The 21,599-nt window shown below is 34.6% G+C and overlaps 1 protein-coding gene across 1 annotated transcript in view; it reads right to left on the minus strand.

The window, feature by feature from the left end:
* The window catches only part of LOC145252759 (uncharacterized), a 148,231-nt gene that overhangs the window by 9,315 nt on the left and 117,317 nt on the right, over positions 1–21,599 (minus strand). The gene's annotated exons all lie outside the window — the stretch shown is intronic.

The following is a 21,599-nucleotide window of genomic DNA, read 5'->3' on the forward strand; positions in this document are numbered from 1 at the left end:
CGATGTGATCAGTTTTCGGCCAGAAATTTGGCTGTTAAGGGGTCAAAGTTCAGCGATTTGACCTTTGACAACTCTATCAAACTCCTCCCCCAATTTTGGGTCTAAACACTAGAAATTTTAGATATAGGTTTTTTGGGCATGGATCTAACTTAATAACTTTATTTGATTCCAAAACAATAAATGTTAAGGGGTCAAAGTTAAAAAAAATAGGGGTCAAAGTTAAAAAAAAATTGAATGCTTTTTTTTTTTTTTTTCGCTCAACATACACCTCCAAACACTCGGGCAACGCTGGGCTGAAATGCTAGTATATATATATATATATATATATATATATATATATATATATATATATATATATATATATAATTAGATCTGACATTATGTTGTAAACAGGAAAAATTCTTGATATAGAATTGTGAAGAGTTAAAATATTTCACCTTTCTTTTATTAGATGAACTTTATGAGAACTGCAAAATATCTGGACAGAGACAATGGTAGATACCATTTCTTACAAATCTTGGTGGATGCTTGAATGATCTAACACAATGTTAAATAATTAAGTTATAAGCTTAAAAGAAATCTTTCCTCTTCCCCATGACTTTGCTGCTTACTAGACGCTAATGCTAAATAAATCATTTCTTTTCTAAGGTTATTGTTGAATTAATTGAATAATTAATTAAAAAATATGTCAGGTGTTTTTTTTTTTTTTTTTTAATTTTGTTACAGATTAGCAGTTCAGCCTGGCTTTGCTTGGGCCCTATGTACTGTTCATAACTATGTGTACATGTGTGTGTGTGTGTGTATATATATATATATATATATATATATATATATATATATATATATATATATACATACATACATATATATATATATATATATATATATATATATATTAATAGTATAGTATGACTCATGACCAGGTAACCTACACCTAAAATTTTAAGTGTTTAGACCTAAAATTGGCAGAGGAGTTTGGTACAGTCTGCAAAGGTCAACTCTTTCAACTTTGACATCTTGGCAGCCAAATTTTTACCCCAAAACTGATTAAAAAGCTTGCTGCATGTCTGAATACTCTTTTAAGTAAAATTTCAAATGTTTAGACCCAAAATTGGCTGAATAGTTTCTTAGAGACCGAAAAGTTCAAATCTTATGAACTTTGATAGCCAAATTTTTGGCCAAAAACCTATTAAAAAGCTTGTCCTATACACTTTATGTAAAATTTTAAATGTTTAGACCAAAAATTGGCTGAGTAATTTGGTAGAGACTGCAGAGGTCAATTTTTTTTTTATAACTTTGACCCCTTAACATTCATTGATCCATGTCCAAGTAACCTACATCTAAAATTTCAAGTGTTTAGAACCAGGAGTTTGATAGAGTTTTCAAAGGTCAAATCGTTGAACTTTGACAGCAAAATTTCTGGCTGAGAACTAATTAATAAGATTTTCCCAAATCTCAATACCCCTTATGTCAAATCTCGAGACTATAAACTGAAAATAGACAGGGTAGTTTGGTAGGAAAATGTACACACACACATGCATGCACAATTTCACTTTTATAGATTATATTAGGAAATGATCCTAGTCTTTGGAGGCCCAACACGCAAAAGATGTAGCAGCAAGAAGACAAGGAATAATTTTTTAGGGGGAGGGGGAGATAGATTTTTAATAATAACTAGAAGGATACACGTAAAATATTATGCGAAATTAGTGCACCAAAATTTTTTTAATACTTTATTTTAAAGAATGAAAGGCTTCCCAGTCAGATCAAATTGACAACCAAAATAGCCAGAGTTACCAAAATAACAGTAATTTCATAATGTTAATCTCTCTCCCATGATCGTCAGTCTTAAGTTATCTAAAAAAAAAAAAAAAGAAAAAAGAAAAAAAAAAAAAAAGAAATGAAAATATTTTTAATTTAAAAAAATTGTAGATGACACAACAAATGGAAATATTTGTTTGCTTTTAATAATGTTTTTTTCAATGAAAATATTCATGGATTGGGATTTCTTCCTTTTCACTCCTACTTTCCTTTTTATTTTTATCCTTGTTCTACCTCTTCACACTTCCTCTTCTTCATACCAAGTCCTACTATGCAATAGAAAGTATGCTTCTGTCATGGTGTGTGTCAGATCACTGCTTCCACTTAAAAAACAAAAAAAGGCTATGTTTGTCGACATGTGACTGAATATCCTCGAAGTCACCTTGCACATGCGTACTTAACAAGTTCTGCTTTGTTTTTATCACAATAAAAGGAACACACATAAAACTTGACTTGTCACAACTAAACAAAAAACAGACTTTTAATTTCGAACTGTAATTAATATAGATGCATTTCTTAAATAGCTAAAACACTTGATTGTAAGAAGTTTCTCCAGAAATTAATTAGTCATTTGGTTATTTTCCGGCACCACCATCTGTAACTTCAGCACCATTTCATAAAGAGAACACTTTCTCAGCAAAAAAAAAAAAACTTTAACCCAGCTAAGGCGCAAGAAGCCATCCGAAATACGACTGACACCCACAATCAAGTTGTTTGAGCCCTATCTATACCAGTTTCCAGAGCGTACTGGCGAATAGCTACCAGAGTGCACTGGCGACCAGCTACCAGTTTCCAGAGAACACAGCCAATGACCAGCTACCAGTTTCCAGAGCACATTGACGATCAGCTACCAGTTTCCCGAGCACACCGACGACCAGCTACCAGTTTCTCGAGCACACCGACGACTAGCTGCCTGTTTCCCGAGCACACCGACGACTAGCTACCTGTTTCCCGAGCACACCGACAACTAGCTACCTGTTTCCCGAGCACACCGACAACTAGCTACCTGTTTCCCGAGCACACCGACAACTAGCTACCTGTTTCCCGAGCACACCGACAACTAGCTACCTGTTTCCCGAGCACACCGACAACTAGCTACCTGTTTCCCGAGCACACTGACGTCCAGCTACCAGTTTCCAGAGCACACTGACGTCCAGCTACCAGAGCACACCGATGTCCAGCTACCGGATTCTAGTGTCCGATCTCTTCTCGCTCTGGCTAATCCTAAATACATGATCTTCATTGCCAATAATTTACCATTTCAATTCTCAATAAATAAAAATGATACCTATGATCTTTAACCAAAAACCTGAGTTTGTCATTACCTCATTGCCTTTATGTCTACCTTGTTAATTGCATGATCGATTGGCACGGTCACCCTTTCGACCCGCTGTAACACTTCTCCCACTTCCTTGTACTAAGTTCTCTACTCTTCATGCCACTTAAAGTGTGACACAAAACGACGAAACGTACTGGTGTATAAAGATTTGAATAATTATTTGTGCTTTTTAAAGTATCTTCCTTTCTAATTTTCATAATTCAATCCTTAGGAAAACAACAAAACACTGGACGGAGCATACAATATTAACATACACTGACCAAATTTAATTAGTTTTATTAGTAACTAATCTTAAAACCATATTTGAATTCATCCAATTCTGTCTAAAAATTTTATATACCAGAGTTGGCAATTGATTCCAAAAATATATTACTTATTAGTAAAAAAGATTTGTTTTTGAAACAAAATTCCATGTATTATGTGTATTCTTCAGACTATGCGTTTTGGTCGATGTAACCTCAGATATTTTTCCAGTGCGTTTTGTCAAAGTTGCGAACAAAGCTACAGAGTTTCGAGCGGAACCTTTTATTAATCTACAGGAGTAGACTTGTTTCTTTTTTTTTTTCTGCCAATCATCACTGAGCAGAATTCTTAAATATATTCTTGCTATAGGCTGTAGTAAGGATTTAACTTTTAATCTCCAAAAGACTGGAACTTTGAACTGATTGTTATTTAACACGCCATTGCTTTAAATGAAAATTCTAGAATAGAAAGAAAAAGAAAAATCATCTACACTTAGGCTGATTGGTTTTATTTACCAGCATGTCAACACGTCAATCCCTATTTTATAATGCATTTATTTGTCCTTTTCTTATCTATGCATAAAGTTGCATGGATGTAGATTTTGGGGTTTGTTTTGTGTGGTTGGCTATTTAGTTAATGATATCTAATATATAAAAAGCAAAATGGGTGCAAGCGTTTGTGTATGTCCACAAAACATCTCAGATTCGCAAATGAACATCCTCTATCTTTTTTTTTGATAAAGTTTTAAAAAGTTCCCACCGTGCCGTTGTTTTGAGTGTTTGTTTGTCTTTTTCATATAAATAAAGTGAAACTAATTAAACAAAAACGACTGGCGCCTGACCTTTTGGCCGGGTAGTATCTATTCTGCAATTGGTCCTTGGTCAATGTAGGGGAAAACCCTTCATACTGAGACAATTACTATTTAAGTGGATACTGCCAAAGTGCCCCCTTTTTTCAGGGGGGGGGGGAGAAAGGGGGGGGGGACTGGTTTTCCCCACATTAAAAACGGCCTTCGTGGGAGGTTTAAAACAACGCCATTTCTGCCAACTATCTTTTTGATCGACTATGTTTAATTTGAACGCTTTACACTTCCGGTCGTGTCATGGAGTAGGGTTAAGACACCAGATTTTCTTTCACTTTCTTTTTTGCCTTAGTGTCACGGGTTCGAGCCTGCCTGCCTACTACCACTTCTTTTTTTTTTTTTTTGCTCAACACACACTTTCAAACACCTGGGCAACGCCGGGCACCAAGGCTAGTTTTATATAAAGTATTCCACTGAGAAAGGCTGTAATATGTCAACTCGCATCATCTCAAATATTTCCTTCGCACTTTTAATACAATCATAATATTGTCTGGTGAGAACAAAATTACCATATTCTTTCTATTAAAATATGCGGTAACTATTTTGTTTGGCAAGATAAACATACCCATCATAGTTGGAAATGCTATAATTTCAAAAGTTTCAATCAAATCACCTCTCACTCTTTTCTATTGTACAATTGTTAATCCTAATGTTTCTTATTTTAACAAATGCGATTTTCAAACTGAAATGTAACAGACAAATTAACAGAACCTCATATAAAGTCTATCAAAAAAAATTAAAAGGAACGATTTTGATATCCCATTTTAAAACTTTAAAGAAAATTCTTTGAATTTACAGACATTAATGCAATTTATTGTCAACAGATGAAAAATTAAAAACAAACAAGATACGCAACAAATAATTTTTACCAAATGCAAGAAAATTTGATTTCCTTCCAACGTGTATAATTTTAAAATGTTAAAACTAATTGTAAGATTTTTTTTATCTCTGCATTTGTTATCATCGCTCTTACTTAGAAGTAATATATATATTTTTTTTAAATAGTGGGATCAGCCGACTTTGAAGATAATTGCTAATTTTAAGCTTAAAAAATAAATAATAATATAAAAGGTTTCCCACTAACCCTAAGTTCAGGGGGTTGCCAGTTGGACTTAGGATTAATATTAAGGTAAGTCTTTATTTATTTATTTATTTTCCTGAGGAAAGAAATACCAACACATTGATTGGCCATAGATTCTTACTATCTATGAAAGACGAATATTGATTAACTTTAAAGTGCAAGTCGGTAAAAATTAAAATTTTCTTGCATCTGGTAACAGTTATTTATTGTATGTTTTATCTCTCTCTAAAGATTTCTGCTCTGTTAACTATACATGATTGCATGTATATTTCTTGATAATAATCATGTGTGAAAAGTTAAATCCAGTTTTACAAGTACTAGACCCTGCCCCTCCAGGGTGTAGATGTTCATCTAGATATAAGGTATCACCCCTCCTCTCTCTTGCTGATTTAATGGATGCCATCATTTTGTGACATCATGCACCGTGAAATTATTCATCATCTGTTTTAATGGATGACGTCATATCTTTGTGAGGTCATCAACTGAGCATGGGTGACAGTGAGAGATAAAAAAAATAAGATAAACAGTGTTTTAGTAACCACAGACAGACAGACAGAGAGAAAGGTCGTCTTAAGGTTTTCACTTCATTTCTGATATCATAAAGGATCTCTTTGTGATGTGCACCAACACTTCTTTAATAGACAAATTCTGGCATTTACGACAGCATAAAGAATATTTTCAATGTCTTTCCAACTTTTAGTGGACTACATCATTCTTTTGTGATGTCATTCATTGTGCACAGAGATAAGTAAAATCTATGGAATTTTAGCGGTAGATACTAAATGGATTACTAATAGAAGTGGAAGATTTCCTATTTAGATATTTTGAAATTTCAAGGGTTTAAATTGGAATTAAAGTCAAGCTCCTACACTACAGACTCCACAGGCCTAATCTATACTCCTATAAATTCGTTTCTCTTTTGTGTATATAATACTCATATTAAAAACACTCTTTTCTATTTATTTAAAAAGAAAATACAATTTTCTTATATATGGGTCGTAGAATTGCATCCACGAGCAAAAGATCTAGCTAATTTGCATATTCTTTTAAACATTCATTTTAATTAATTCCCTATTAGTTTTTTTTTCGGTTTTCTTATCGAATGATCATCTTTAGTCAACTATTACGTGTAATTATAGTCATGCAGATATTCTACATGATTTATACTTGCATAATGTTTGCGTAAAAAGTGTGCAGTAAACACAAAATTGTTTCCATATATATTTATCTATACGTATATATTTTTGTTTTTCTATCTATCTATAAAAGTGAACGTATCTGTGTGTCTTTACATTTCCCTACGTCAATTTTTAATCTACAGACTCGAAATTTGATATACAGAGTACTGAGATTTGGGAAAATTGATGTGATCGGTTTTTGGCCAGAAATTTGGCGATTAAGGGGTCAAAGTTCAACAATTTGACCTTTGAACACTCTACTAAACTCCTCCGACAATTTTGGGTTTAAACACTTGAAATTTTAGATATAGGTTCCTTGGACATGGATCTAACTTAATAACTTGATTTGAGCTCAAAACAATAAATTTTAAGGAGTCATAATAGGGGTAAAGTTAAAAAAAACATTGACCTCTGCAGTCTTTTCCAAATTACTCAGACAATTTCTGGTCTAAATATTTGAAATTTTACATAAAGGGTATTCAGAGATAGGGCAAGCTTTTTCATCAGTTTGGGTCGAAAACTTTTAGTTACCAATATATAAATGTATGTATGTATGTCTGTTTGCATGTCTGCCTTAAACTTTCAATAGAGGCGACGGATTTTACTAAGATAAGTATCATTTTAAAGTTGGATATTTCATACAACAAATATCGAAAAATTGGCTAAAAACATTAATATCTTCCCCTTCAACTAGGCACTTTTCTACAGGGGGGGGGGGTCACCTTTTTTTCGCCGATATTTTTTAAAGTTATCCTCTCCTTTAGATTGTCTAGCCTTAATTAAAAAAAACGTCGCTTCCGGTTTGGCAGTGGTCGTAACAGCATAAACGTTAGGTTTTACCCCGTTCTTTTCCTCCTATGCGATACGGGTTCGAGCCTGTCTTCCTACTACCACTTTTTTTTTTGTTCAACGTACAACTCCAAACACCCGGGCAACGCCGGGCTGAAATGCTAGCATTAAATAAAATTGCTTTATCATAAAATAAAAACAGGATTGGCATAAATTATTGGATTAGGAAACTAATAAGTGTTTGCTTTTAAAATGCTGATAAAAAGCACAAAAACAAGAAAACTTAGAGGAAAAGATTTAAAAAAGGAAATTGACAATTGTCAAGTTAGTCTGTTTTAGTTTTTATACTAGGCATACTACTTAACCAGTGCTGTATTTGTTATTTTGAAATTTTATTTATTACAGTAATGTTTGGTAATTAACTGAATCAAATTGTAAAAAAAAAACTTAAGCTAATGTTTTAATCTCTATTTATAAAATTAGATGTAAATAACTTTTAAAATTTCTATCTTTTAATACATGAGAATTTTCAAAGAATATTAAAGCCAGAAATGACAATTTAAATGCTTTCAAATTCCTTTTACATTTCAAAGGATCACAAAGCAATTCATTTTTTTTCCAGCTATCAATAAAAGATTAAAATGGCTGACTTGTTTATAAATAAACGAAAATACACTGATGTATTTAATTACATGATTAAAATATTCTTTTTTAAATAGAATTTAAAAAATGTTTTAGTTCAATTTAATTAACGCATCGTTTGGACATTAAATTATTGAACTAAAATATTATTGAAACTAATTTTGTGAAGTTTTAATCTATTTATGAAATCATTTGATATAAATAACTTTGAAAACCTTCAATCTTCCAATACATTCTAGTTTAAAGATTTTCAAATTTCGAAATGTCAAATTCATACTTTTCTTTTTCAAATTAAAAAAAAAAAGGATTTTTTAAAATTTCGTTTTAGTTTATGCTATTGAGTTTCATAAATATTAGACTCTCTCTGTCTGTGTGTGTGCGTTCGTTCGTGTTCCCTATAATCTTTCTTTCTCTCTCTATATATGCATCGTGTTTCCTATAGAAAGAATCTACATAAAAACTTAAGTATATTTATAAGTCAAAATTTCGAAGGATGACAACATAAGTGGTCCTAACTTTCTACATGCATTTCTAATGTGCTGAATCTCCATATGCCCCTCTCTAATGGACATGGCGGTTCTAACGTTTCTTAAAAACTTCAAATACATATTAAGCGATTTTTAATAAAAATTTAGACGATAGAGATTTTCAAAATTTCAATTTATTTTGAAAGAAGGTGGTGCAGTAAAAAAAAAAAAAAAAAAATGAAATATGGTATCATGAGCATAATAAAAAAAAAAGGATAGCGTTTTGTAAATAAGGTTTGTAGTCCCTCATTTGTTTTCTTTTTTAAAAGTTTGTTGTTAATGTTAAACCATATAGAGAGAATTTTCCAAAATTTCAGTTTCTTCTGCCTATAGTAGGTGGCGGAAGGAGAAGAGGGCAGGACTAGAAAAAAAAAAAAAAATAAATAAATAAAAAAAGAGACAGTAATAATGAAAAAGGAGTGTTCGTCATTCAATCTCAAGCCATGTCGGATCTTCCTACTAGTAACAAATAAAACATAATTCAATGTGTAATTATTCAAGTTGCCTTGATGCGATAAACACATACATGTGTGACATTATCTCCTACTTTACAACAGAAGATACATTTGATGCTGAAGATCAAAGCTAGCATCATCCCCATCTATCCATATCAAAACACGTTTGTAGTTTGCTTTAATCTTGTTATGTATAAGAAATAGATTTATTAAATTAAGAAATATCCAGCTCACAATTTTATTTGTAAAAAAACCTACATGTCTTCTTTGCCCGTGTCAATGTCTATGATTGTGATGAATAACAATCAGATACAACTAATGGACACCAAAATCAGGTATTCCTATATTTAACATACTCAAAAGAGAATTAAAAAAAAAAAAAAAAAAAAAAAAAAATGTAATCGCTACCGATAGCCACACAGAACAAATTGACAGTTTGTGAGTATATACAAATACAGCACTTACCTATTTCAAGATAACTTACTGAAAGACAACTAATAAATATTGAAAACAGGATGGGCAATGTGATAAAAGAAATAAAAAATATATATCCAAAAAATAAAGGGCCGCGTGAACAAAAAAAGACCAATGCAGCACTCAAACCCTGCGGGTTGAACCAGTTTCCTTCAAAGAAGAAAGTTTCATGGAAATAACAAATTCACAAGTGGTCCTACATTGCTTGTATATACCCGTCACTGTAGATGATGTTAGGTTTTTGCTGTTCTTGCAGGGAGGTACTGACATCCTCCTACATACAGCACATGGTATTTCCAAATGATCACTATCTGGTACTGACCAGGCCCCACATCGCTTAACTTTGATAATCTAATAAAAACATTTGTTGACATGATTATGCCGAACAATACAAATAGACGCAAAATGAGAGGAAAAATGGTGAAAAAAGCAAAATCGGAAAGATTGCTACATGGAGGAGTCATAAGATTGGCCTAAGAAATTGTGAGAAAAAAACAAAACAAAAAAAAAACAAAAAAAAACATGAACATTCATCAGAAAAGGACATGTGAACATAAAAAAACAATTGATACTGACAGCCGCATATACGAACATTATCAGAACAAATCACATAAAATCCCCAGATAAACAAGATTCAGGAAAAGAGCAGATACATACAGACAAATCAGTAAACTAAACCATAAATGAAGGCAGGAAACTCCTAAAGGAATATATTAAAACAGACATCGCTGGATTGAGAAGGCAATCCATTGGGAACTGTGCAAAGAACTAGACTTTGAATAGACAAAAAGGCGATAATCTGAAACAATGGAAAAGGAAATTCATAAAATCCTCTTCAACATGGAAATGGAATCTGATATACTTATCCAAACAAGTGGAGGGGCAGGTGTATCAGAATTTTTGTAGGAATTTTTGACACCCCTAACACGAAACAGCGAATAAAATATAAAAAACTCGTAATTTCTCTTTTAAAAGTGGGTTGTTTATTTTTAAACTATTAAAGTTGTATAAAAAGTAATAGAAATATTATTTTTATTTTTTAAAAAATAGTAATGAAATTAATTGAATTTTACGAGCTGAGTATTTTTCAATTTTTAAACTTAAAAAATCTATCAAAATTTTTCTATTGATTCTATTTTTACGATATTTTCAGGGTCAATGTGAAATTTTATGCTCTTTCCAATAAACTGAATATAATATTTTAGACAAACGTTTTTGTTTTTTTTTAATTCACGCCCCCCCCCCCATTTTGAAATGTCTATTAAAAAGTAAATTAATTTACTCAAAGTTTTAACATATCATAAATTGAAGATAACAGATCAATAAATAATATATTCAAATTAAAAAAAAAAGAAAGAAAAAAAAAAGAGTTTTTTTTTTTTAGAAATTTACCTGTAAAGTACGAAGTTACAAGCCCTTTTTTTTTTTTAATTTTTAAAAAAAAATGAAACCTTGGTCCTTGCTCCTTTAATTGAAAAAAAAAAAATTAGGGTTTGAATTACATTCTTCGAGTAGTTATAAGCTTGGAAAGACAGGGGGTCGAATTATTCAATATTTTTCACAAAGTTTTTCACAAAGTTTCCTAGTGGAGGGGACTTTGTGAAAAACTTTGTGAAAAATATTGAATAATAAGTGGAGGGGACTTTAAATTTTGGCGTTGCAGCAGATCACATAATGAAGTTGAAGGAGGCAGGGAAAATAATAAAAATAAAACAAAAAAGCTAAAGGAAATATGGAGCATGAAGAAAACTACAGTAATAGCAAAAATTGTAAGAATATTAGGAACAGTTCTGAAAAACTTGGAAAAAAGGCTAGGAGAAATTGGAATCAAAAGAGGATTAACACCATATAAAAAGGCACTAATGAAAAGAGCTAAAATGTTAAGAAAAATCTTTGAGTGCAGAAATCAACACACATAGCCAGATGACACAACCAACCACATTTCAAGTTGAAATAGAATAACATTGCGTAAACACAAGTAAAAAGATCAAAAAAATTTCACATGAAACCAAAAGAACTGAAACTACTAGGGTGAATATGATAAAATGAAACGCAATGATTATGAATGATAAAGGAAGACGGGAAAACTGTGGGTACCATTCAGATGGCCATTCACAGGGCATAAAGAGTATTGAAATCCTGGGAAGTCTTATTGTCACTCAGAGTCCAGAAATCAATAGCCTTTATCAAGGAGAAGTTAATGGTAAAGGGCTTTTGTGAGGATCTGAAGTGATTGAAAATGGTGATTAAATGAAATAGAGAGTATTGGAAATCTCAGGCTGTAGGGAGAACACTTGTTTTTACTAGTGAGTGATCACAAATAATAATGTGAGAACCGTTTGTCAGTAAATAATCTATATAATACTCTGCTTGTCCCTTCCTTAATTAGTCTGTATGTTATACTTTGAAAAAGACCAAATACAATTTTGAAGGCCAAATTCACAAAATTTGTCTTTAAAAAGGCTCATCTGACAATCCTGGACAAGAATATGAAAATGATCTCCCTTTAATGTAGCCTCATTTTTTAATATCCCTATAATATATGATCATTGTTGTAATGGTGTAAAAAAGGATAGTAATTTTGACATGCAGTGACTTTTTACTAAGGAAAGTCAGTGAAACATTAAATGTTAAAGAAAAGGTAACATTCAAAAGAAATGGGTGGGTGGGGGGCAAAAGAACATTGTCTGCCATGAGATGCTGGACTGAAAAATTGAAGATCGTCTCTTACAATGTGATTTTATTATTTGTAATGAACTATGTAGTACAATATTACTTTCTGAGTATTTATTAGTACTTGTTAATTTATATCATTTGGATCAGTTCCATATTTAAAATACAATAGACACTATTTTCATAGAAATGTTTATAAACTCATATTTACTGTGTTGTTTCTTTTTTTTTTTTTTTTTCAGTTTAAAATTTTTTTTTTTTTTTTGCGCTATCCAGAAAAATATCAGTTTTATCAAAGCATATTTGTTGATTAAATATATTTTTTATTCCATAGAATTTCCACGAATCCTGGTAGTATACAATAATAATCTACGTGAATATTTGTCCCAAAAATGTAGAGTTTTACTGGATGATTCTTATCTGCGGCAGTTGAAGATGTTAGATTTAAGCAGCTGCACTTTTCAAAATTGAAACGACAAAAGACAAATAGTAGACTTATTGATTTTATATCCAACAAAAGAAGAAAAAAATTAAGTCTAATGCAGAGAGAGAATCTACATATAAAAAATGGCTGCAAAGGATTAAAAAAAAAAAAAAAAGAAAAAAAAAAGAAAGAAGAAAGGATAACTGTGAAAAGATGCTTCATCAAAGAGTCGGATGGCTTAGATATAAACATTAAAAGAAAATCGTCAAATAAATAAATAAAACTCTAACCAACTATGCCTAAAAATAAATCTTTTTTGAAATTGTGGAATCTAACAAGGAAACTAGAATATCACTGCACTCTTCTTCAATATAAAGGGATGAGATGATCTTTTTATCCAGAACAGGGAAGCAATACAGAAGAAAGCAATCGGAAAGAAAAAACAAAACAAAAAAAAACAAATGACTGATGATGTATGAAAGTGAAACTCAGCTAGTGAGGGTTGAGGACATGCATTGCATGGAGAGATATATGAAAATACAATGGATATGTAATGTGAGTCTTAAAGAAAGGCTGAAATCTGATGACCTTAGATACTATATACAGATATGTGCAGAGGGCAGTGCAAAAAAAAAAAAAAGAAAAAAAAAAAAGAAAGAAAGAAAGAAAAAAAAGCCATTTAAAACAAAGACACCAAGTGGCCGTTTGGAGAGAAGGAGATACTACGAGACTGGGGGCGTGCAATAAGTAATGCCCCTGACCCACTTCCCATAGCAGTAGAGCAACAAAACTTGGCACAGTTATTAGTCTTTCTCTACATAGGAACAACTCAGAGTTATGCATTTCTCCCATCGTTTGATGCAGCTCTGGAGACCATTTTTGTAGAACACTCCAGGTTGGTCCTCCAACCATGACGTGACTTCAGAAATCAAGGCTGCATCATCTGGGAAACGCTTTCCTTTCAAAAACAACTTCATGGCTGGGAAGAGGTGAAAGTCAGAGGGTGCAAGGTCAGGAGAGTAGAGAGGATGGGGAAGGATTTCATAACCACATGCCCGTGCTTCTGATCTGGCGACATGCGAGTTGTGGACCGAAGTGTTGTACTGCAGGAGGAGGGTACCTTTGCTGATCTTGCCCTGCCTCTTGATTTTGATAGCTTCCCTTAATTTTCTCAAAAGTGAAGCATAATAGGCTCCTGTAATTGTGATACCCTTTGTCAGGAAATCTGTCATCACTACTCCGTCCTTGTCCCAGAAGACTGTGAGCATGACCTTGCTTGTGGAGGGCTGCACCCTTACCTTCTTTGGAGGTGGTGAGTCCAAGTGCTTCCACTGGATTGACTGGGCTTTGGTCTCTGGATCATAGTGATGGACCCAGGTTTCATCCTGTGTAATCAGTCTTTTGAAAAACTGACTCATCTTCTTGGCACATCTCCAAATTCATCCTCAACACTCAACGCGTTCTCGCTTCTGGAATGGTGTGAGCAACCTGGGAATCCATCTGGCAGACACCTTATGCATTTGCAAATGATCATGAATGATAGTTTCCACAGATCTTGACATCTTGAGCTATTTGGCGAATAGTAATGCGCTGATCTTCCAAAATGGCAGTCTCAACTTGACGGAGAGATGCTTCATCAATGGCAGAAGAGGGGTGACCAGGTCTGAGAGCTGTTTCCACAGACTTCCGGCCATGTTTGAATTCACGATGCCAGCGTTTTACAAGGTCATATGATGGAGTATTATCACCATAAGTTTCTTTTATTTCATCAAAAGTCTCCTGTGGTGTGTGTCCTTTCAAATACAAAAACCGGATCACTGCTCGACATTCAACAGGCTCCATTTCACACCTGACTCAGTTCAAACACCTGTAAAACAGAAACCACAATCAGTTCAGAGCTGTAATTTGCCACATAATCCAGATATAAATCATTGCACATGCAAATTTTCAGCTAGATCAGACAACTGGAAGTGGGTCAGGGGCATTACTTATTGCACGCCCCTTGTAAGTTATTCTTAACAAAACAAATCATCTAACTGCCTTATACCATTCACAAATTGTCTGAAATGTGCAACTATAGCTGTGCCTCGATTCACCACCTTACTCCAAACACATATGCCATAGTTGTTTTTTTTTTTTTCCAGTTTCTACATTTCTGGTGTTGATGGTCTCGAGGCACAACCCCATAATTCACAGGTTACATCTATCTACTATATAAAAGTAAAACTGTGTGAAGTGTGTGTGTGCGCGCATGCTTTTTTTTTTTTTTTTGTATGTCCAGCAAAGCCCGGGGGGGGCACGTCTTACAACTTTTTATATACTCCCTAGATTATAATACTTACGATTTATGAAAGGAAGTAGTCTCTTTTATTTGAGCAACTTTTATTTTATAAAATTCCCGCTATTCTACCTTCTCACGTGCTTGTTCATGTTTTTCATATAAAAAAAGCAAAACTAACAAAAGTGAAGGCAGTTTTCCGGCTTTGTGCCGGGGACGTCCAGAAAGCAATTAGCTTTGATCACTGTGTGGAAAATCCCTTATAGCAGACGATTGCTATTCATTTGGACACCTGAGAGCTGGGAATGATCTTGTGGTGAAGAAAATAAAACTTAACTGGCCCCAGGCACTTTCATTTCTTTGCCGACTCCTGACCTAATTATTAGTGAGTCAACTTTTGATTGACATCGCTAAATTTAGATGCTTTTCACTTCCTTTGTTGTCGTAGTGCAGCGATAAGATCTCAGGTTTTCAGCCTTCATGTCATGGATTTGAATCTGCCTGCCTACTAACACCTTTTTTTGTTCTTTTACACCTCCGGACAACACCGGGCACCCTCGCTAGTCTATATATATAAAAGGCAAAAGTTTTGTTTTCACGGGGATTCTCGGACTGTTTATATATCCCCTAGATAATAATATCTAGGATTTGCAAACATGCGTCGCATCTAGATTTATTTACGTCAACTTTTACACAATTCTTGCTATTTCGGCCCTTCTCGTGTTGATTCGGCTTTTTCGTATAAAAGTAAAACTGATGTGCAACTAAGGTGCGGTTTTCAGCCTTTGGGGCCAGAAGCGTTCAGAAATTTTTAAAAGAAGTTTAACATAGGGTTTAGATCTACCCCCCCCCCCACACACTTACAAAAATCTTTTCGCTGTTTTTTTCCTCATTTTTTTTAGATATTTGTTTTCGAGCCTACCTTCCTACCAAAACTTTTTCCCTTTTTAGATCTACCCCCCCCCCAACACACACACCTACAAACACCCGGGCAAGGCCGGGTAACCCCGCTACTCTATATATATAAAAGGCAAATGCGGTGCGCAATTTTTGTATGTCCAAAAAAGGCTTTTTTCGCCGACAGTCTCGGGGTTGTTACTATCGCTTAGAAGTGTTTTATATACACCCTAGATAATAATATCTAGAATTTGGGAACGCGCGTCGCATCTAGATTTACTTACAGCGACTTTTACAAAATTATTGCTATTTTGGCTTTTCACGTGTTGATTCGGCTTTTTCCTATAAAAGCGAAACTAATTCAAAGCTAACACAATGTTCTCGGCAATCATGCCGGGAACGTCCAGAAGCAATCAGCTTTAATGCGAGGAAAATTCCTTATATAAGACGATTGCTATTCAATTTGGACAATCCCTTTTTTATGGGGAGCTGGTTTCTCCCAAACATCTTGGGGAAACAAAACGAGCCAAAGTTGAGTAAAAAAAAAAAAAAAAAAAAAAAAAAAAAAAAACCTGCCCTGCAATAAAGTTAACACCATTACTTCTATTTGACCTCATTAATGAACTCAAATAGAAGTAACGGTTTTAACTTTATTGCGGGGGTACCTGTCAATTCAAACATCTTTCCGTTTCTATTTCTTGGTCGGCGAATGGTTAACGTTGCACATTATTTTTTTCACACTTTATTATTTTCCAACTGTGCCTCAAGGCTTTGACTTTGATTCTTCCTACTTACCTACCAAAACGATATTCCAGTATTCTTTTGTTTTGTAGTTACCCAAAACCACACACACCTCCAAACACCCGAGCAATGCCGGGTACCCCCCGCTAGTCTATATATATAAAAGCGAAAATGTATGTATGTACGTACGTACGTGTGTGTTTGCTTTTTGTGTATGCCTACAAAAGGCTTTTTTTGCCGTGATTCTCGGTTGGCTGGCTCCTTAAAACTTTTCATATGCTGTCTAAATAATAATATCTACCACTAAGGAACTCGGGTCGCAGCTATCTTTAATTTACCCGACTTTTACAAGCTATTTTCGAGATATTTTTTGATCACTGCGTAGTGGGGAAAACAGAAACTGGCTTCAAGCGCAAAACTAGGTCAAACATCATGCGACTTAACGTTCTTGCACCTGTTAATTTCGCTTTATAAACGTCAACTTAACAAACATCAATTCATCTATTCCCGTGGTCGAGATGGTTAGGTCGTAGGTTTTTTCCATTTCCTTTCCACTTCTGCATCAAAGGTTCGGGGTTCACGCCTACCTTTCTACTAAAACTTTCTTTTTTCTTTTACACCACCAAACACCCGACCAACGTTTTTTTTTTTTTTTTTAACAGGGTTGTTTTGATCTACCCCCCCCCCCAACACACACCTCCAAACACTTGGGCAACGCCGAGTACCCCCCCCAGCACTATAAATATAAAAGCGGAAATGTATGTGTGTATATGTGTTCGCTTTTTCTGTATGTCTACAAAAGGCTTTTTTCAGAGAAGCAGTCAGTCGGTTCACAACTTTTTATATCACATATAAATCGTAATATCTCAGAGTTAACAACGAATCTCGCCTGTCTATTTAATTTGCTTGACTTCGGGAAGATAAATATTCAATATTTGTCGCTCGCCGCATGTGGATTAGTCTTTTTCCTATAATAAAAGCGACACCAATTCTGGCAGTATTTTCTGTCTATCGACGGAAATGTGCGAAAGCAGTCAGCTTTGATCAATGTGGAAATATTTTCCATATATCAAACAATTGCTATTCAATTTGGACAAGGGGAGCCGCCCCCCCCCCCTTAGGAAAAAAAAAAGCCTTCCTGTAGTAAATGAAATACTATCCCGCAGTCAAGCTTGACCTCATTAAGTCATTAAAACGTGCACCTGCCAAATCCAAGTAATTAAATAAATTCAAACGTCTTTCCGTTAGCATCTCGTGGTGGCCCAATGGTTAAAACCGTCGCACTCTTTTTTTCACACTTTAATTTCCAACTTTGCCTCAAGAGTTCAGGTTCGATCCTCATACTTACCTACCAAAACATTTTTTGTTTTATTTTACCCCCCCCCCAGTTTCCACACACACACCTCCAAACACCCGGGCAACGCCGGGTACCCCTCGCTAGTCTATATATATAAAAGCGAAAATGTATGTATGTATGTATGTATGCTTTTCCTCGATGTCCACAAAAGGCTTCTTTCAGGAGAAGCGCTCGCTCGGTTCACAACTTTTTAAAACTTTTTATATCATCTATAAATTGTAATATCTCACACTTAACCATGGAGCTCGCCTGTCTATTTAATTTTATTGACTTTCAAATGTTAATTATTCGACATTTCCCGCATCGGCATGCGTTACATTCGGTTTTTGGTATAAACAAAAAGTGAAACTCGACTCTAATCACTGGCCGAAAGCCAGTGGTCTCTAGAGAGCTAAGTAACGTTTGTCCAATGTCGACTTCGTCATATCAGACGGTAGCTTTCATTTCAAGACGAGGGAGCGTTTTTTTAAAAACAAACAAACTGATTTATTGACCTCATTAAAAACTGTCCTGCACAAAATGCTAACTGCTGAATACCTATCGCCGTCACGTCAATCAAAAACGCACACCTGTTTTTTTTTTTTTTTTTCACTTTACTATTTTCCAACTGCGTCATCAAGGCTTTTTTTTTCACGGGCACCTGTTTTTTTTCTCACACACCTACAAACACCCAGGCAACACCGGGTACCCCTCGCTAGTATAATATAAATCTCACCTATCTGTTTAAATGTATGTATGTATGTTTGTATGTCTGCCTAAAACTTTTGAAAGAGGTGACAAATTTCCATGAAATCGGTATCGTTTTTAAGCTCGACACTTCGGACGACAAATATCGAAAAATTGGCTAAAAACATTAATTCCTTCAGCCTCAACTGAGCACTTTTCTACAGGGAGGGGCCGCTTTTTTCGCCGATATTTTCGAAAGTCATACTCTCTTTTTGATTGACTAGCCTTAATTTAAACCTTCGCCACTTCCGGTTTGGCGATAGACGCAATGGCAAAGATGTCACGTTTATTTTTTTTTCACGCTCTTTTCCTCATTTGCGGTACAGGTTTGAGCCTGCCTGCCTGCCTGCCTACTACCACTTTTTTTTTTTGCTCAACACACACCATCAAACACCCGGGTAACGCCGGACACCCAGGCTAGCCTATTACATAAATCTCAGTTGTTTGTGTTTTTTGTGTGTCCGCTAAAAAGATTTGTCATCCACATTGAACTGGCCTGAACTCTGTACCATTAGAAAGAGCAATCTTTCGGAAATCGAAAAATGAGAAAAAAATCATCAATTATTCACTTTCATACCTTCATGTAGAAATGTTTTGTTTGAAGGAGTCGATTCCTTGTTTCATTTTTAAAAAGCTAAATTTGCAACGTGATAACATCAGTGACATTTTGGTTCAATCGATAGTGTGTTCACTTCTGGACTTAAGTTTCGCAAATTCGCGCCCAACACGCGTTTTTTTTTTTTCTTTTAAAATTCTCAATTTTCTCATATGTGCCCACAACGAGACAATTTTTTTTTCTCTTTTAATATCTTATATTTTTTATGGTATACTGGGGAACCCCAGTATACCATAAAAACAACAGAGATAAAGACATTGTATTCAAGGGACTTGAACACAGGTGTGCATGCTATTTGGAATCTTGCTTCTACATCTGAGCTATGACTAACATCTCTAGCCATGATTCTTTTCGTTATCTCCCCTAAGAGCCAACACATCTACTTTCAATTGGAAATCACATCCCCCCCCTGCCCCAGCTTACATTCACTGAAAACTAGATGTCTGTTTTCTTTCTAATCTTCCCTGCTTACAGCTAATTGTTCATGGCGTTGCTTTTACTGTGTCTTTTTATTGTCATTCATTTTCTTGTTGATTTCTTGCGATGGTCGTACCTTCATGACAAAATGAACAATCTAAATGTTGAGAGAGAGACAGAGAGAGAGAGAGAGAGAGAGAGAGAGAGAGAGAGAGAGAGAGAGAGAGAGAGAGAGAGAGAGAGACAGACAATGTTAACCAAAAGTTGGAGAACTTAAATCCCTGAGCGAGTTTTGCAATTTAAGCTGAAATTTACTTTTTTTTCTGAATTAAAGAAAAAGCAAAATTCTGCTAAAGGAGCAGGGAACTAGTATCCCTGATGGATCAGAGTGCTTGCGTTAAATGTAGAACAGTTGAGGCAGCAAATTCAGTTCCCAGGAAAGCCAAGGAAAACATGGAAGTGATAAGGATGGATTTTGAGAGAAAGAAGAATAAAAAGTTTACTTTGAAGTCAATTTTTAAACGCCATCCAATACATGCCAGCATATAAAAGATATATATATATATATATATATATATATATATACTAGCATTTCAGCCCGGCGTTGCCCGGGTGTTTTGGATGTGTCTGTTGAGCAAAAAAAAAAAAAAAAAAAAAAAAAAAAATGGTAGTAGGAAGGTAGGCTCGAACCCGTACCACGAAGGAGGAAAAGAATGGGGGGGGGGGGGAGACCTGACGTTTTTGCTGTTACAACCGCCGCCAAACCAGAAGTGACTTATGTTTAAATTAAGGCTAGACAATCGAAAGGAGAGGATGACTTTAAAAAATATCGGTAAAAAAAGCCCCCACCCCTTAGAAAAGTGCCCAGCTGAAGGTGAAGATATTAATGTTTTAGCCAATTTTTCAATATTTGTCATCTGAAAGGTCGAACTTCAAAACGATACTGATCTTGGTAAAATCCGTTGCCTCTCTCGAAAGCTTTAGGCAGACATGCAAACATACATATATTGGTGACTAAAAGTTTTCGACCCAAACCAATTAAAAAGCTTGCCCTATCTCTGAATACCCTTTATGTAAAATTTCAAATGTTTAGACCAGAAAGTCTGAGTAATTTGGTAGAGACTGCAGAGGTCAATTTTTTTTTTAAGTTTGACCCCTAAACGTTTATTGTTTTGGGCTCAAATCAAGTTATTAAGTTAGATCCATGTCCAAGGAACCTATAACTAAAATTTCAATTGTTTAGACCCAAAATTGTCGGAGGAGTTTTGTAGAGTTCTCAAAGGTCAAATCGTTGAACTTTGACCCCTTAACAGCCAAATTCCTGACCGAAAACCGATCAAATATTTCCCCAAATCTCAGTACCCTGTATATCGAGTCTGTAGACTAAAAATTGACAGAGTTATTGCGGAGGGAAATGTACACACACACACACACACACACACACACACACACACACACACACACACACACACACACACACACTCACTTAAGACACTGATAGAATTCAGATGAAAAATCCTGATAGGTATTACTTAAAGTAATACTTAAAATTGAACCACGAAACTTATATATATATACTAGCAGGTCACCCATCATTGCCCGATTGTAAAATACACATAAATATATTTTACTTCATATAGAAACTGAGACATATGCATGTGGGTATTATGTTTTTCTAAATAGGTTACTTCTTGTAAATGAAAAAAAAAAAAAAAAAAAAAATACTTGAGCTGAGATCGAAACCGAAACCTAAAGACAGTGGGTCAAGTATGGTAACCATTAGGCTGGCTTGACACGATCTTTAAAAAATGTTTTCAAACCTACTTATTCTTAGCATAAGTAATATCATGTGAATGATTTGCGCATTCGTGAAACTTGCCAAACAGATAAAAATCCGCATTCAAATTTTTCAATTTTGATCCCTAGCCAGCCTTTTCTGGATGAAAACCGATTAAAAAGTTTCTCACATGTCTGAATACCCTATATACCAAATATAAAGTCTGTAGATCAAAATATTGCAGGGTATATAGGTTGAGAAGTGTCCTCGCACACACCCACA

The sequence above is a fragment of the Euprymna scolopes genome, chromosome 29 (genome assembly GCF_053919585.1).
Source record: "Euprymna scolopes isolate OS-2025 chromosome 29, ASM5391958v1, whole genome shotgun sequence".
NCBI classification, from domain to species: Eukaryota; Metazoa; Mollusca; class Cephalopoda; order Sepiida; family Sepiolidae; genus Euprymna; species Euprymna scolopes.